The sequence below is a fragment of the Lithobates pipiens genome, unplaced genomic scaffold, assembly GCF_037356315.1.
Source record: "Lithobates pipiens isolate NorthernLeopardFrog02 unplaced genomic scaffold, aLitPip1_a1.2 Scaffold_25, whole genome shotgun sequence".
Taxonomy (NCBI): Eukaryota; Metazoa; Chordata; class Amphibia; order Anura; family Ranidae; genus Lithobates; species Lithobates pipiens.
Window position 1 is genome coordinate 224233557 of NW_027507787.1, and position 19028 is coordinate 224252584.

The following is a 19028-nucleotide window of genomic DNA, read 5'->3' on the forward strand; positions in this document are numbered from 1 at the left end:
TAAGCAGATTGGCACAGTTGTCACACACCACTTTACCAACTGTCAAATTGAGCGGTGTTAGCCACTGATCTGCCTGTAAACGCAAAGCTGATAGGAGTGCCGTTCCAGTGTGGCTCTTGGCTTCCAGGCACAACAGACGCAGCACGGCATGGCAACGTCTCACCTGGCATGTGGAATAGGTTCTGGGGAGCTTGGGTGGTGCAGCGGAAGAGACGCTAGCAGCAGAAAAGGAGGAGGCAGCTGAGGAGGAGAGGGAGGAGGAGGAGAAGAAGAGTCAGGCCTGCATGCAATCCTTGGCGGTAAAACCAAATCTACACGGGTGCCACGGGTTACATGCTTGACGGCCGTCAGAAGGTCCACCCAGTGGGCAGTAAAAGTGATATACCTTCCCTGCTCGTGTTTGCTAGACCACGTGTCTGTGGTCAGATGTATCTTGGCACCGACACTGTGTGCCAGAGATACATTCACTTGCCGCTGAACATGGCCATATAGCTCTGGGATGCCCTTCTCTGAGAAATACTTCCTTCCTGGGACCTTCTATTGTGGTGTTCCAATGGCCACAAATTTGCGAAAGGCCTCCGAGTCCACCAGTTCTGACAAGCCAGCCGTCAATCGTTGGGCAAGAGGGTTATCCGGCGTCATCATTTTTTTACGCTCGAACATTAGGCCCACGGAAGCCTGCCTTTTTGCAGAAAAATGTGAGCTTGGCGTGATGGAAGGTGGAGTGGAGGACAATTGTGAGGAGAGAGGAGAAGGAGAAGTAGAAGACGAGGCTGGACGGTGAGAGCCTGCAGTGTGGCTTTGTGTGTTCCGTTGCTCCCACTGGGCTCGGTGATGGCTGCCCATGTGCCTTCTTAAGGCGGTCGTCCCTAGGTGAGTATTGGGCTTACCGCGACTAATGCGTTGACTGCAAAGATTGCAGATGGCAACGCTATTGTCAGCAGCGGACACGTTAAAAAAAGCCCACACTGCGGAGCCATGTGCCGGTGTCCTGGGAGCGCCAGATGTGACCGTACATGGTCGATGACTCGCTCCTGATACATTTGCAGTCTGCTTTGTCCCTCCTGTGCAATGTAAGTTATGCCTGCTTCTCCTCCCTATCTGCTGGTCCATATCTCCCTCTGAACTCCCCTCCTCTTCCTCTCTTGTGGGCACCCACGTGACATCACACGTCATCATCAACGTCACCTTCCCCACCGCTATAAGTAGAGATCTCGGAGTAGGCAGCAACACCGGGGACCAACCTCCTCCTTGGGCTGATCTGGGTACTGTCGTCAGACTGCTGAGTAGTGGTTGTTGCTACCTCCTCTTCCTGATCCAATACCAAGAGTGGCTGTGCATCAGAAATTTCCTCTTGATATGGATCGGAAAATAATTCCTGTGACTCAAGCGGAAGGTATGTGGTGGTGGTGGTGGTGGTGGTGGTGTTAGTGTCTTTGGGGGTGCACATAGCAGAGAGTGAAAAAGAGGGTGCAGATCGAGAGGATGAGGAGGGTGCAGAAGAGTAAGGTTGAGTGAGCCACTCAACCAAGTCTGGTACATCCTTTAAAGTAATTGAACGCACCTTCTGCAACTTCCCACTTTGGCTCAACGCTGTTGCTCCTGCCCTACCCCTACCATCTCTGCGGAAGGGCCTGCCTCTTCCTCTGCCTGTCATTTTTTAACCACTTTCAGACCGGACCATTTTGCTGGTCAATGACCAGAGGTCTTTTTACAATTTGGCACTGCGCTGCTTTAACTGGTAATTGCGCGGTCATGCAATGTTGTACCCAAACAAAATTTGCGTCCTTTTCTTCCCACAAATAGAGCTTTCTTTTGATGGTATTTGATTGCCTCTGCGATTTTTATTTTTTGCGATATAAACGTAAAAAGACCGCACATTTTGAAAAAAAATGATATTTTCTACTTTTTGTTATTAGAAAAATCCAATAAACTCAATTTTAGTCATACATTTAGGCCAAAATGTATTCAGCCACATGTCTTTGGTAAAAAAAAAAGTCAATAACTGTATATTTATTGGTTTGCGCAAAAGTTGTCACATCTACAAACTACGTACAAAGGTACGTTTTCTGGAATTTACGCAGCTTTTAGTTTACGACTGCCTATCTCATTTCTTGAGGTGCTAAAATGGCAGGGCAGTACAAAACCCCCCCAAATGACCCCCATTTTGGAAAGTAGACCCCCTAAGGAAATTGATAAGTGGCATGTCGAGCCCATTGAATATTTTATTTTTTTGCCTCAAGCGATTGAATAATGACAAAATATTTTTTTTTTTTTTTTTACACAAAGTTGTCACTAAATGATATATTGCTCACACATGCTATGGGCATATGTGAAATGACACCCCAAAATAAATTCTGCTGCTTCTCCTGAGTACGGGGATACCACATATGTGGGACTTTTTGGAAGCCTAGCCGCGTACGGGGCCCCGAAAACCAACCCCCGGTATCAGGCTTTCTAAGGGCGTACATTTTTGATTTCACTTCTCGCTACCTATTACAGTTTTGAAGGCCATAAAAGGCCAAGATGGCACAAAACCCCCACAAATGACCCCATTTTAGAAAGTAGACACCCCAAGCTATTTGCTGAGAGGCATGTTGAGTCCATGGAATATTTTATATTTTGCCACAAGTTGCGGGAAAATTACAAACTTTTTTATTTTATTTATTTTTTTCACAAAGTTGTCACTAAATGATATATTGCTCACGCATGCCATGGGCATATGTGAAATGACACCCCAAAATAAATTCTGCTGCTTCTCCTGAGTACGGGGATACCACATATGTGGGACTTTTTGGGAGCCTAGCCGCGTACGGGGTCCCGAAAACCAAGCACCGCCTTCAGGCTTTCTAAGGGCGTTACAGTTTTGAAGGCCATAAAATGCCAAGATGGCACAAACCCCCCCCCCCCAAATGACCCCATTTTGGAAAGTAGACAGCCCTAAATTTAGGGGTACACTAGCGAGACTAGGTAATAAATGGCGAGTGCCCTGAAACTATAAAAAAATAACTAACCAACCAGCGTCACCTGTAACAGTTATATGGTGATCACTGGTGAAAGGGTTAACTAGGGGGCTTTATGCGGTAGTATATGGGGGTCCCTGGCGCTATAAAAAGCTGCAGCGAACCTAAATACCTACCTGCCTAACTAGCGTCACCTGTGACACTAATACAGCGATCAGAAAAACAATCGCTTATTAGGCTGGGTTCACACTGGAGCGATGCGGGAACGCCACGAATCCGCGGCGGGTTCCCGCATCGCATGCCTCCCGGCGGCAGTTCACACTGCCCTATGCGAACTGCTGGGAGTGTCAGTGAAATGTTAATGACACCCCCAGATCAGTTCGCATATCACAGTGCGATCTGCAAACTCGGATCGCATGGTGTGAACACCCATGCGATCCGATTCTGCTGCGGACCAAAAAAAGGGTCCCGTGCGAATTTGTGGCGGGTGCGGCGGGTGCGTTGAATGGCTGAACTCGAATCGCACAGAGATCGGATCATATGCCTGCCCGTGCCATTCTGTCGACGTACATCGTCGTGCGGCGGTCGGCAAGTGGTTAAATGACCCTATGACAAAACTCTTAGTCCCTATACCGATGAAGGACTGCTGCAGTATAGGGCAGCGGTCAGCAGTGGTGCACCTCAACCCTATCTATTGTGGACCGATGCCGGTCCTTACAGAACAGCAGACTGTACCTCACTCAACCCTATGTACTGTAGCACCCTAGACAGACCAAGTTACCAGTCCTGATAAAGAGCTTTGTGGAACAAGTGAGTTGTGAATGATTAGCAGACTGCAGCAGAAGGGCAGCAGTCAAGTATAATATTCTTTCTATATTTGGAAGAAAGAATATTATACGTGTACAAGCCTATTACTATACCACTGATACCAGTCCTGAAAAGAACCTTTGTGGAACTAATAGTAACAGCTACTGTTTAAACTGACCCTCACTGCCTGACACACTGCTTCCTTCCTGTCCCTATACAAACTGGCAAAACAGAGGAGACTGGAACAATTACTGGTTACTCGAATAGCACTTTTGTGGACCTGATAGTAACAGCTAATGATGATGATGATGACTAATCTGGCTGTCCCTAAAATAGCAGCACACAGCGCTCTGTCCCTTTATCTAAACTGACAAAAGACACTCAGGCTGCTGCAACAATCAGTAGCACAGCAAACCTATATACACCTAACACCTATACCAGTCCTGAAAATAACTTTTGTGTACCAAATAGCTAGCGATTTAGCTCTCGCTGCTCCACACAGCAACCTTTCCCTATAGTGACAGAAGAAAGAATGTAAAATGGCCACTGGATCGGGTGTATTTATAGGTTAGGGGAATGTCCAAGTGTCCATGTGCTGTAATGTCTCAATTGGCTGTCCTGTACCCCATGATGGATGTGTCATCATAGGTCAAAGTTCTTTTACACATTAAACACGAAAGTCCGCCGGGTGAATGACGCCAATAGTCCGCCGAACGAGCGGACCGTGAACGTCCGAATTTCCCCGCAAAACGACCGCCGGGCGAACCGTTCGGCCATCACTAGACATATAGGATGTTCTCCCGTGACAAAAAAAAAAAAAAAAACTCATGTGCATGTGGCGGGCTATGGCCCACTATATCCTGACAGCATAGAGCCGCGATGCAGCCGGGACAGATCCTGACACTACTGTTGAGATCCATCCTGCCGCCTGATTGACAGCTGACTCTGCCTCACTAGAGCCAGAGCCAGCGCCAGCTGTGCCCCCCCCCCTTCCGTCTGTTCTTCCAGTCAGCGCTAGAGAAGCGTAAGGGGAGGGATCCATGAAGAGTAAAACGTGTACAATATCCACCAAATCTGCACAAACCGCAAACAAACCAGCTGAATATTAAAAACAAACACGCCATTCGTTTGTGCCGCGTTTTTTTTTTTTTAATTCAGCAATATGGGACGGGGTTTCAGCATCTATAAACGCACAATATCTCCGCAAAACGGCACAAATGTTTATTTTTGAAGCACAAACATAGCACAAACGAATGGCGCGTTTGTTTTTAAAATTCAAGAACATGGGGTGCAAAGTGGGCAGGGTTTCAGCAACTATAACGCACAATATCTCCGCAACCAAAGCGGCACAAACCAGCACAAACGAATGGCGCGTTTGTTTTTAAAATGGGGTGCAAAGTGGGCGGGGCTTGCATTACATTGAATGTTTAATATCTCAGAAACCGAACCGGCACAAAATCAGCACAAACGAATGGTATATTTTTATTCAGGTTTTACAAACATGGGGTGCCAACTTCACACAGCTCTTTCCCATTCTTCTTTAACAAAGTCCAGTAGTCCCCGAGGTCTCCGCCCATATACTAATTCAAAGGGCGAAAACCCAGTGGAGGCCTGGGGCACTTCTCGGATAGCAAACAGGAGAGCTGGTAACAGGCAGTCCCAGTCTTTCCCATCCCCTTGTACCACTCTCTTGAGCATAGACTTAAGGGTCTTATTAAAACGTTCTACCAATCCATCTGTTTGGGGATGGTAGACCGATGTGCGCAGCTGTTTAATCCGGAACAGTTTGCATACATCAGCCATAACCTTCGACATAAACGGGGTGCCCTGATCTGTCAGTATTTCCTTGGGGAAACCTGTCCGTGTAAACAACTGGAATAGTTCCCGGGCAATAGCCTTAGAGGAGGTATTCCGCAGGGGTAGCGCCTCAGTATGTCGAGTGGCATAGTCGAGGATCACCAGTATGTAAGAATGACCTCGAGCCGACTTTACCAAGGGACCCACTATATCCATGGCTATCCTCTCGAATGGGACCTCAATTATGGGCAGAGGGACCAACGGGCTCCGGAAATGGATCGCCGGAGCGGTCAACTGACAGGTGGGACAAGAGGTACAGTATCTCCTTACCTCTGCTTTCAAGCCTGGCCAGTAAAACTGGTCGGCGATCCATGCCTCCGTCTTTTCAACTCCCAGGTGTCCCTCTAAAACATCATCATGGGCCAGGTCCAGGACCTTGTGTCTATACTGTTGGGGTACCAATAATTGTTCTACCACATTTTATCGCACTTTAGTAACCCGATAAAGCAATTCATTACATATTGCAAAATGTGGCCACCGCTCATTCGCACCTGGCTCTTGGTATTCCCCATTTATTACTACAACCTGTTCCCGTGCCCTGGCCAAAGTGGGGTCCTGCATCTGGGCAGTACCAAATGCCCCCTGGGGAACACCCAAATCCGGCAAGGCAGGGGTAGAGGCCACTTCCTCATCCTCTTCCCCCAGCATTACCTGAAGCGGGGAAGGTTCCCCCCCCTCAGTGTTCAGGTAGGTCTGTGAACCCCACATTTTGACATCCTTAACAGTATCAGCACTACTTTCATCACCATTAACCAAATCCTTGGCATTTTTATCAACTGGGTCCATATTACGATCATGCGGCATCTCAGGGTTATTACCCTCAACAACAGGAACAGAGGGATTAGTTTCTTCCCAGTCTCTGGACCTTTCAGATAGTTCTCCTTGTCCCCACAGTTTTGCAAATAACGGACAGTCTCGTCCTATGAGAACGTCATGTACCAAGTTCTTTACCACCCCCACCTCTTGAGTACTAGTGCCACATGCTGTGGAGATGGACACCGAGATGAGAGGGTACTCTCTAGTGTCCCCATGAATGCAGACAACCAGTAAAATGTTGCTTACCGGACCGATCTTTCCAATTACTCTAGGGTGAACCAGGGTTACCATGCTTCCAGAGTCCAGCAAAGCCCGGGCAGGGTGGTGGTTCACTTAGACTTCACACTCAAATTTCCCCTCTCCAAGGTCAAGATGTGTTGTACAGGCTTTATGGGCATAAAAAGACCCCCTTCGAAGAACCCCGCATTCCATGGGTTCTTCCTGCAATGGGCAGTGGGAACGGGTATCGCCCCAGGCATTACATCGCCAACATTTTAATCCCCTCCTCTCCGAACAGGAACAGGTCGCTGAGGGGGTAACGGGTGTGACTCTTGGCCTTCCGGGGTGTTGGTTCCAGGGCTCCTGGGGACATCCTTTCGAAGGGCGGCAGTTGGTCGGAAAGGCCGTAGCAGACTGGGCCCTTGACGCTTGGTAGGGCCAAGCAGATCCTCCACCACTTTATATCGTTCCACCATCTCGACAAGGAGGTTCACCGTTTTGGGGTCTCCATGTCTGACCCACCGTTGAAGGTCGTCTGGCAGTGACCTCAAGTATCGGTCCAGCCCGACCCGCTCCACAATTTGGGGGCCAGACAACACTTTGGGCTGCAGCCATTTTTTTTACTAGTTGCACAAGGTCATGCATTTTAGATCGCGGTGGCCGGTCTGAACGATACTTCCATTGGTGCACTCGTTGGGCCCGAACAGCCGTAGTCACCCCCAACCGAGCCAGTATTTCTGCCTTTAGTTTTTGATAATCTTTAGCATCTTCTGGTGGTAGGTCAAAATAAGCTTTTTGAGGATCTCCGGTGAGGAAAGGAGCAATTAAGCCGGCCCACTGGTCCTGGGGCCACCCTTCTCTCTCTGCCGTCCTCTCAAATGTAGTCAGAAACGCCTCTACATCATCACTTAGGGACAATTTCTGCAGAAAATGGCTTGCCCTTATGGTCACCTGGTTGCCAGGGGCAACGGCCACTTGTTCATGGCCCTGAGAAAGCTGCTGCACTGCTTCTTTTAAAGGCAGCCATCTGAGCCTGCATAACCCCTTGTTGGGTCGCTTGCTGGGCTGCTAACTGGGCCACCAACAGGCGAGCATTTTCTTGCTGCAGAGCCAGCGCCTCATTGTGGTGCATTTTTTTGTACCTCCAGCTGGGTTGCTAAGCGCTGATTAGCTTCCTCATAGCGAGTCTGCACTTGCATATTAGCCAAGGACAGCTGTTTAATTAGCTCCTACATTGTTTCAGCTTTCAACAGTTGTGCAGCTTTAACCCAGGACATAAATTCACTGTACTGTCCCTTTAAATGTCAGTTTAAATCCAATGCAAAAAAGCAAAAAAAAAAAAAAAAAAAAAAAGCCTGTTACTTTGTCCTGCCCGCATTCGAGCGCCACTTGTAATGTTCGGGGGGGGACCAGCAGGATCGCAGGACACAGGCTTTTCACACAACAAGGGGTTTATTAAACTTAAACAGCTTTACAGCAGCCCAAAAACAAAAGGAAAAGGTTTTTAGTCTCACCGACTTGCAAAGTCCAGAATAGCTGTCTCTATCAAACAGTACTTGATTTTTTTATGGCAGGTAGCTTCCCCTGCCAGGAGGCTTCCAGGCAGGACACTGCTGTCCACTTCTGTTGCTGCATCCCAAAACCCAAACACCATGTCCTCTACACTCCTCCACACCCATCTACCACTTCCTGTCTTGTTTTTAAACACACTTCCTCTGACAAGTGGGTTAATCAATTTTATTCCCTTAAAGGGACCACAAACCAAACAGAGGAGAAACATAGCGTCCTTCCACGACCCAGCCACGGCATCCTGTACAATATATAAAGATAGGGGAGCTCTCTGGGGACCCTAATGTAAGAAGAGGCTCTCTGGGGACCTTAATGTAAGGGGGGCTCTCTGGGAACCCTGATAAAAGTGGGGGGGGGCTCTCTGGGGACCCAGATAGAAGTGGGAAGCTCTCTGGGGACCCTGATTTTAAGGGGGAGGCTCTCTGGGGACCCTGATTTAAGGGGGCAGCTCCCTGGGGACCCTGATGTAAGGGGGGCTCTCTGGGAACCCTGATTTAAGTGGGGGGGGCTCTCTGGGGATCCTGGTGGAAGTGAGAAGCTCTCTGAGGACCTTGATTTTAAGGGGGAAGCTCTCTGGGGACCCTGATTTAAGGGGGAGGCTCTCTGGGGACCCTGATGTAAGGGGGTCCTCTGGGGACCCTGGTGTAAGGGGGGCTCTCTGGGAACCCTGATATAAGTGGGGGGGCTCTCTGGGGACCCAGATGGAAGTGGGAAGCTCTCTGGGGACCCTGATTTTAAGGGGGAGGCTCTCTTGGTACCCTGATTTAAGGGGGCAGCTCCCTGGGGACCCTAATGTAAGGGGGCTCTCTGGGAACCCTGATTTAAGTGGGGGGCTCTCTGGGGATCCTGGTGGAAGTGAGAAGCTCTCTGAGGACCTTGATTTTAAGGGGGCAGCTCTCTGTGGACCCTGATTTAAGGGGGCAGCTCCCTGGGGACCCTGATGTAAGGGGGCCCTCTGGGGACTCTGGTGTAAGGGGGGCTCTCTGGGAACCCTGATGTAAGTGGGGGGGCTCTCTGGGGACCCTGGTGGAAGTGAGAAGCTCTCTGGGGACCCTGATTTTAAGGGGGAGGCTCTCTGGGGACCCTTAGTTAAGGGGGCAGCTCTCTGGGGACCCTAATGTAAGGGGGGCTCTCTGGGGACCCTGACTTTAAGAGGGAGGCTCTCTGGGGACCCTAATGTAAGGGGCGCTCTCTGGGGACCCTGATGTAAGGAGAGGGTCTCTGGGGACCCTGATTTAAGGGGGGCTCTCTGGGAACCCTGATGTAAGTGGGGGGCTCTCTGGGGACCCTGATGGAAGTGGTAATCTCTCTGGGGACCCTGATTTTAAGGAGGAGGCTCTCTGGGGACCCTGATTTAAGGGGGCAGCTCTCTGGGGACCCTAATGTAAGGGGGCTCTCTGGGAACCCTGATGTAAGTGGGGGGGTGCTCTCTGGGACCCTGATGGAAGTGGGAAGCTCTCTGGGGACCCTGATTTTTTTTTTTTTTTACAAACGTTTTTATTGGTGGTAAAAGAAGCATAATTAGATCAACAGACACAAGTACATGACAGCATCAATGGAGAGCATAATGGATATACACATCATACAAATGTTGCTGGCACAGCAGCGGTCCAAGCCCAACAAGGAACATTTAAAAAGGTGATTAACGTACACAGCCTGGAACGTATGCACCAGACGATGCTTATCAAGTGCAAAGATGTACATAATAGAGAGTTAGTAAAACAAGGGGAAATAAAAGAAACATAAACAAAAAGTTAACCTTGCAATAATCATTGCTATTGACTTCACCGACAGATAGCTAATACACTACAGTACTGTTTACAAGCTGGCGCTAGTCTCAGGTCCGGATCAAAGATATAGGAGAATAAACCAACAAAATGGTATCAATATACAAATGCAATGGGATCGCCCGGACACCGGTGTAACACCTACTAAGGGATATGCGGGGAGGGAACCCCCATAGGACCGGAACACTCCGGCCATTCGAACCATTTGGCAGTATGGATATGCATGGTGTCCATAATGGTGTGATGTACCCGTTCCATTAGACGGATAGCGTCCATCCTACCAAGAACCCCCGACCAGGAGGTAACTTGCGAGCGCCAATGTAGCGCTATCGTCCAGTGGACAGCACAGAACAGTGTATTGATCAACCTTTGGGTGGGGCGGGAAACCCCTGCTATAGGAGCGAACAACAGACAGTGTGCAGGTGACAAATCAACCACGGATCCCACAATCGAGGACACCGTGGTGCGTACCTGATCCCAAACCCCCCGGAGCTGGGGACAGCTCCAGAAAATATGGACCAGAGAGCCTGTATCCGGGCAACCCCTAAAACAGCGATCAGGAACCGTGGGGTAAAACCTGTGAATCCTATCCGGGGTGAGGTACCACCGAGTATGAAGCTTCACAACGGTGTCCCTCACCGCCATAGATCTAGCACACTTATGCATATTCACAAGCATCACACTCCATTCCTCAGGCGTGAACTCTGTGTCTAAATCAGCCTCCCAGAGGCACATCGCCCTAGTTTTCTCTGGCATTTGGGATTCCAGAAGGTGTTTGTACACCGTAGAAATAATACCCCTGTCTCTGGAGTGTCTATAGCATAAAGATTCAAATTGGGTATTAGAGATGTCACCTAAAGAACTATAATGTGTCTGAAAAAAATGTCTAATCTGGAGATATTTGTAGAATTCGGCCCTTGGCACCTCATGTTGTGATTGGAGTTGTGAAAAGGAGGTGAAGGCACCTCGTCTACCAGAAAGGTCCCGCAGAGTGACCAAAGACCTTTGGATCCACCATCTGAAGACAACAGGAGACCCAAATGCCAGGGGGAATCTCCTATCGCCCAAAAACGATGCCAAAGTAGGCCTGTTAGGTCGCAGTCGAAATTTAGTCTTATACAGTGACCAGAGGTATAAGGAGCTACTCACTATGTTATTGAGAGGGGCTAAGTCCCTTGGACGGAGATTCTCCTGCCACAGGACACCCGGGAGGAAATAAGGTCGCAAAGACTGAGTTTCAAATTGCAACCACGGTATACCAACCGTTGGAGCATGCCATTGAGCTGTCTGGGCCAACCTGGCCGCTAAGTAATATAGCCATACATCTGGGAGTCCCAAGCCGCCCTGTAAAAGTGAGCGATGCGTCAGATGTCTCCCTAGCCTGGGCCTCTTTCCCAGCCATAGAAAAGTGTTAATATCGCGTTGTAGCGAGGTGAGGGCTTGGCGTGACACATAGATAGGGAGAGCCCTGAAGTAATATAAAAGTTTCGGCACAATAGACATTTTAACCGCTACCACCCTCCCAATCAAAGGGATACGAAAAGTTGACCACAAACGTAACCACCTCCGAACCATTGTAAAGGCCGGAGGATAGTTGGCGCTATAGATTTCTGGTAAGGAAGGAGCTAGCTGGACCCCTAGGTATAAAATGGTGTTTTTAGAGAGAGAGAGACCAAAATATGAGCGCAAATTAGAAACTTCTGCAGGGGTAAAGTTGATAGGAAGGGCAGCACACTTAGCTATATTCACCCCCAAGCCCGAAAGCTTGTGAAAGGTGCCCAAGAGCTCCAGAAGATTGGGAAGAGCTATCAAAGGATTGGGTAAAAACAATAGGACATCGTCCGCGTAAAGGCTAAGCTTGTACTCCCCTTCCTCTTTCAAGTAACCACCTATGTTTGGATTAGTAACAATGGCCCTGGCAAGGGGCTCCAGAGCCAAGGCAAATATAAGTGGGGACAGGGGACAGCCCTGGCGGGTGCCCCGACTTATAGGGAAAAATTCGGAGGAACTACCGGGGAGTTTGATCCTAGTATGGGGTCTATGATACAGTGCTTTAAAACCATTAATGAATTCGCCCCCAAATCCAAACCTGGCCAAGACCCGGTCTAGATAGGGCCAGAGGACACTGTCGAACGCTTTTTGGATATCCAACCCGAAAATCAAAACTTTACGGGAGAAAAGGTTCGCATCTTGAATGATATTCGTTGCCAAGCGAATGTTATCAGTGATCTGCCTATTGGGGATAAAACCAGTCTGCTCCGGTGACACAAGGGCACCTACAATAGGGGCCAATCTATTTGCCAATATCTTTCCTAGTATTTTAATGTCATTATTTAACACCGAAATGGGCCTAAAATTCTGGGGTAGGGAGTGGTCTTTATGGGGTTTGGGGATCAGGGTCATATTAGCATGCAGCATCTCGTCAGGGAGAGTCTGTCCTTGCAGCGTCTGATTAATGAGTCTGGACAATTTAGGGGCCAGGATCTGTGAAAATTTCTTGTAATACGTGGAGGTGTAGCCATCCGGGCCAGGGGCTGTAGAGGATTTGAGTGTCTTAATAGTGTCCAACACCTCCTGTTCGGTGCAGGGGGCGTTAAGTGTGGCCCGCTGTGCATCGGAAAGGGATGGAAGGGGGAGCGAGTTCAGCCACTCATCTACATTATCCGGCATTGGATGCGAGGGGGAAGATAAAAGATCTCGGTAGAAGGATGAGAAAATTTTGAGCACCTCATTAGGGTGTGAAACCAGAGTACCTTTGTCATTTTTCAATTTATAAACATGAGTAGGTTGTAAAGATTGGTGTAGTTTACGCGAAAACATCTTGGAAGCCGTGTTACTATGTAGCAGAAATCTAGCTTTTGACCACCGAAGTGATTTCTCGGTACGTTCCGAGAGGATATTGTCTAGTTCGGTACGCTTTTGATTAATCAACAGAAGGACATTAGGGGAATGTGCCTGTACGTGGGACTGGTAGAGGGCACGCAGCTCACGTGTGAGGGCCTGAATCTTAGCATTACATTGTTTCTTCCTAGTGACTGCTATTTCAATCAAACGACCACGGAGAACCGCTTTGTGAGCGGTCCAAAGAACCTGGGGTGAGATGTCCGGGGTGTCATTGATCGCGAAGTAGTCTGCTAGGTGGCTCTCAATCTGAGTATGGATAGTGGGGTCTGAGAGTAAGGAATCATTCAATCGCCAGGAGGCAAGAGAGGGGGAGAGGCCCACGTGGGAGGTATGAAAGGCTACAATCTGATGGTCAGACCATGGGCACGGGTGGATAGTAGTGTGTGTGGAATTGGCCAAAAGAACCGGGGAAGCAAAAATATAATCAAGCCTAGCGTAGCTATCGTGAGGGTGAGAGTAGTGTGTATATTCACGAGCTCCAATATTAAGGGCCCTCCAGGTGTCAATAAGCTGCAAACCATCCAATGCTTTAGAGAGAAATTTAGGGAAAACCCTAGCACTATGTGACGTTCGGCTTCTATCCTCCGCATGATTAGCCACTAAGTTGAAGTCTCCACCTACTATCAGGTGGGGGGAGATGTATCTGTCGAGAGTACGTAGGAAAAGGTGATAGAAGGCACTCTGTGCATTATTAGGGGCGTACAGATTAGCAATCGTTACCTCCTTACCCTGCAATGTACCCTGAACAATTAGAAACCTGCTATCCTGATCTTTAAACACATGTGAGGGTTCAAATGAAACAGAATTACGAATATAAATTGCCACTCCTCTGGTCCTGGAATCAAATGTAGTAGTGTAATGTAATTTATATGACTTATCAAAAAATGTGGGGCAGGCCCCCGAGGAGAAGTGCGTCTCCTGTAGTAAGATGATATCCGCCCCAATACGTTTATAGTATCGGAAGGCTTTCCTCCGTTTGTGAGGGGAGTTAAAACCTCTCACATTATGTGAGATAACACGGAGACCCATATCAGCCAGTGTTCAACCGCAAAGGTGCGGGTGGTCCGCGGGGAGAATTGGGGTTAAAATGGTTGAGTCCAAAACCAGAGGGGCCCGCATGAGCCAATATCAGGCCCAATCTAGTACCTATGAGGCCATCAGGAGGTCCGACATGAATCGGCGATCCATCAGCCCCGAGTTTATAGGCAAAGAAAATACATTCCGTCGTGAAGTCAGCAAAGCAAATAAACATAAACATAAAAATAAAACTTAACACTCTATGGGGTCTGGTTGGAAAGTCCAGCCGGACCAAGAAAATTGTGTAAATACTAGGCCTTACGGCCCAACTGCCACCTGCTACACACATGTCCCACAGTGGGTGAAAATCGTTAGTCAACTGGGAGACTATAACAAGATGAGTGTGTCCAAAAAGCCTGATACTCAGGTCTCTGGGACTAAGGATACGTGAGGAATGGTGTGCAGGTATGGAAGGGGGGAAGCGCAGCTACGAAAGTCAGAGAGGGTGAGGCCACAGGGAGGTAACGAAAAAAACAAAGTCAATTTCCTCAGCCTCCCGGGACATGGAGAAAACAGATGATGTAGTAGCCGAGCACCTGTTGAGCATTAGAAAATGGGGGCATTGGGAGATACAAGGACAGACGAAGGGAGAAATTCTGAAGAGGTCACGGTATGGAGAAACAGACCTCAATCATCCGGAAGAGGCTGGAGTCTGCGAGACCTTCTGTCCCTTTGAGGCGATGGTGTAGCCCAGATAGGGGATGGTCGCGGGGTCGGTGGGTGGCGAGGCGAATGCTGTCGTACCAGAAGACCCAGCTTCACCAAAATATCTTTGCCTTCGGATATCGTAGAGGCTATGTAGGTAGAGCCGTTATGAGGCACAATCAGTTTGAACGGGAAACCCCAGCGGTACCGTATGTGGGCAGACTGCAAGGAGGAGGTAATCTCCTTCATCTTCCTTCGCTTCTCTAGTGTTGCCGGTGAAATATCCGGGTAGATCTGGACAGAAGCTCCGTCCAGTTGGATCCGAGGCATGTTTCGTGAGGCACGAAGGATTTCCTCCTTTATAAGGTAGTCCTTGAGACACATTACTATATCTCTGGGCGGCTTATCGGGAGGAGGTTTGGGTCTCAGAGCGCGATGTAGACGATCGCATGTAAAGGCTTCGGTAGACTGGTTCGGAAGTAGAAGTTGAAACAGACGAACGATCGTGGCCGGGAGGTCGGTCACCGACTCGGGGATCCCTCGCACACGAACGTTATTCCTCCTGTTGCGGTTGTCAAGGTCCTCTAAGTGGTTTTGAAGTTGAACGACCGTGTCACCGAGCAGCTCATGATCCCTTCGTAAGTCCGAATAGGCAAGGTGTAGTTCGTCGTGCTTAACTTCCAGGAGGTCTGTCCTATTGCCCAGGGCCGCCATTTCCTGAGAAATCAAGCTCGTGGATTTATGCAGCTCCGCTTGGAATTTCTTCGCCAGCCTATCGTACATAGAGGACAGGCTGTCCTCCAAATCCGCTTTAGTGAGAGCGTCACCCATGCCGTGGAGCGGGCCCGCTGAACGCGAGGCCGCATCGGCCTTGGGGGAATGGGCGCCATCTTGGGACATGTCTGGTCCGTCCGAGGTCCGTAGAAGGTAGGCCGTAAGAGAGCGTTGAGCGGTCTTCCGCTTGCTTTTCTTAGATGTCGGCATGCACAAGTGGTCCCGCAGGCGATTCCCGTTATTTGTGGACCAAAAGTCGGGCCCAATCGTCCTGGGGAGTGATATAACTTCTCCGTAGCCCCGGGAGCTCAGAGACCTAGCTGCTGCCTCGTTTCCCGCCGCGCATGCGCCCCTGGGGACCCTGATTTTAAGGGGGAGGCTCTCTGGGGACCCTGATTTAAGGGGGCAGCTCTCTGGGACCCTAATGTAAGGGGGGCTCTCTGGGAACCCTGATATAAGTGGCGGGGGGCTCTCTGAGGACCCTGATGTAAGAGGGAGGTTCTCTGGGGACCCTGATTTTAAGGGGGAGGCTCTCTGGGGACCCTGATTTAAGGGGGCAGCTCTCTGAGGACCCTGGTGTAAGTGGGGGTGGGGGGCTCTCTGGGGACCCTGGTGGAAGTGGGAAGCTCTCTGGGGACCCTGATTTTAAGGGGGAGGCTCTCCAGGGACCCTGATTTTAAGGGGGAGGCTCTCTGGGGACCCTGATTTTAAGGGGGAGGCTCTCTAGGGACCCTGATTTAAGGGGGCAGCTCCCTGGGGACCCTAATGTAAGGGGGCAGCTCCCTGGGGACCCTAATGTAAGGGGGCTCTCTGGGGACCCTGGTGGAAGTGGGAAGCTCTCTGGGGACCCTGATTTTAAGTGGGAAGCTCTCTGGGGATCCTGATTTTAAGTGGGAAGCTCTCTGGGGACCCTGATTTTAAGGGGGAGGCTCTCTGGGGACCCTAGTGTAAGCTCTCTGGGGACCCTAATGTAAGGGGGGGCTCTCTGGGGACCTTGATGTAAGGGGAGGCTCTCTGGGGACCCTGATTTAAAGGGGAAGCTCTCTGGGGACCCTGGTGTAAGGGGGGCTCTCTGGAACCCTGATGTAAGTGGGGGAGGGCTCTCTGGGGACCCTGGTGGAAGTGGGAAGCTCTCTGGGGACCCTGATTTAAAGGGGGAAGCTCTCTGGGGACCCTGATTTTAAGGGGGAGGCTCTCTGGGGATCCTTATTTAAGGGGGGCTCTCTGGGGACCCTGATGTAAGCTCTCTGGGGACCCTAATGTAAGGGGCGCTCTCTGAGGACCCTGATGTAAGGAGAGGCTCTCTGGGGACCCTGATGTAAGTGGTGGGGCTCTCTGGGGACCCTGATGGAAGTGGGAATCTCTCTGGGGACCCTGATTTTAAAGGGGAGGCTATCTGGGGACCCTGATTTAAGGGGGCAGCTCTCTGGGAACCCTAATGTAAGGGGGGCTCTCTGGGAACCCTGATGTAAGTGGCGGGGGGCTCTCTGGGGACCCTGATGTAAGGGGGAGGCTCTCTGTGGACCCTGATTTTAAGGGGGAGGCTCTCTGGGGACCCTGATTTAAGGGGGCAGCTCTCTGAGGACCCTGGTGTAAAGGGGCTCTCTGGGAACCCTGATGTAAGTGAGGGTGGGGGGCTCTCTGGGGACCCTGATTTAAGGGGGAGGCTCTCTGTGGACCCTGATTTAAGGGGGCAGCTCCCTGGGGACCCTAATGTAAGGGGGCTCTCTGGGAAACCTGATGTAAGTGGTGGGACTCTCTGGGGACCCTGATGGAAGTGGGAATCTCTCTGGGGACCCTGATTTTAAAGGGGAGGCTATCAGGGGAGCCTGATTTAAGGGGGCAGCTCTCTGGGGACCCTAATGTAAGGGGGGCTCTCTGGGAACCCTGATGTAAGTGGGGGGTGCTCTCTGGGACCCTTATGGAATTGGGAGGCTCTCTGGGGACCATAATTTTAAGAGGGAGGATCTCTGGGGACCCTGATTTAAGGGGGCAGCTCTCTGGGACCCTAATGTAAGGGGGGCTCTCTGGGAACCCTGATGTAAGTGGCGGGGGGCTCTCTGGGGACCCTGGTGGAAGTGGGAAGCTCTCTGGGGACCCTGATTTTAAGGGGGAGGCTCTCTGGGACCCTGATTTTAAGGGGGAGGCTCTCTGTGGACTCTGATTTAAGGGGGCAGCTCCCTGGGGATCCTAATGTAAGGGGGCTCTCTGGGGACCCTGGTGGAAGTGGGAAGCTCTCTGGGGACCATGCTTTTAAGTGGGAAGCTCTCTATGGACCCTGATTTTAAAGGGGAGGCTCTCTGGGGACCCTAATGTAAGCTCTCTGGGGACCCTAATGTAAGGGGCTCCCTGGGGACCTTGATGTAAGGGGAGGCTCTCTGGGGACCCTGGTTTAAGGGGGCAGCTCTCTGGAAACCCTGATGTAAGTGGGGGGGCTCTCTGGGGACCCTGGTGGAAGTGGGAAGCTCTCTGGGGACCCTGATTTCAAGGGGAGGCTCTCTGGGGACCCTGATTTTAAGGGGGGTTCTCTGGGGACCCTGATTTAAGGGGGCAGCTCTCTAAGGACCCTAATATAAGGGGGACCCCAATATAAGGGGGGCTCTCTGGGGACCCTGATTTAAGGGAGCAGCTCTCTGGGGATGACTTTCTTTACTACGCTGCTATGGGCTCTAGCCCCAGATCTTTTGTAGACCCAGCAACACCCCTGCTTTGGGTGATTTCCACTAACTTTCCTGTTGCATCTCTGGCACAGAAAAGGAAGGTAATTTCCCCCCCTCCCCCCGGCGCACAGATAGTAAAAACAAACTGGCAGCAGTTTTAACCCTACCCTACTCAATCCAAAACAAATTCTGATTTTGGCTACACATACACCTTCATGACATTGTTATAGGAACAACTGAAGACATCATTCTAACAGTTCTTGAGGTTCAGAAGCAGAACGATCCAGAAGTAGAAATGAGACATTTCGTTCCTTGCTGTCGAATGGGTTAGTCGATCGTCGTCAGTGGATGTGCCAGAGAGGCTGGTCTATGGCACACTCTCTTTATATATATAACAGGTTAGGGCAGGGCAAATAAAAGAGGTGATTTGTATTTAGTTTCGTTTTGGGTGATGGTCGATATGAAAACGAAACTCTGTAACTTTAGTAAAAGTGAATCAGGTTTATTGCATACAAAACAATTTTATCCTATGAATGTATGTAGAATTCGTTATTTCTGAACTTACAAAGAATTAAAAAAAATGCAATTGTGTCTTTATATCTGCCTGGAGTTCCGCTTTAAGATGATATAATTTTCCTTTAATATTTATGTGAATATGGATATACAGGATGGCTGCAATATAAGTCCTACCCCCCAAATAAGCCCTAGTAAAAGTCATTGTAGGTCTTATTTTCAGGGTAGGGCTTATTTCTGAGGAAACAGGGTAGGGCTCATTTGGGGGTAGGGCTTATGTTGCAGCCATCACCGACAATCACGCTAGGTCTAATTTTCGGGGAAACAGGGTAGCTCATTATGAGTAACTTATCTGAGAATGAAGCCCCCGAAGCGGTCCTCCTCCTTCTTCATCTTCACCGCTGCAATGTATCCCGGACTGACTTCCGGGTCTCGCT

At 49.9% G+C, this 19028-nt stretch overlaps 1 long non-coding RNA gene across 1 annotated transcript in view; it reads right to left on the reverse strand.

Annotated features, from left to right (window-relative positions):
- LOC143930923 (uncharacterized) overlaps positions 1-18472 on the reverse strand; it is a 35914-nt gene extending 17442 nt beyond the window's left edge. The window contains exon 1 of the long non-coding RNA XR_013262848.1: positions 18334-18472. This is a non-coding gene — a long non-coding RNA (uncharacterized LOC143930923). The remainder of the gene's footprint in view (positions 1-18333) is intronic.
- Between the last annotated feature and the right edge of the window lie 556 nt (positions 18473-19028).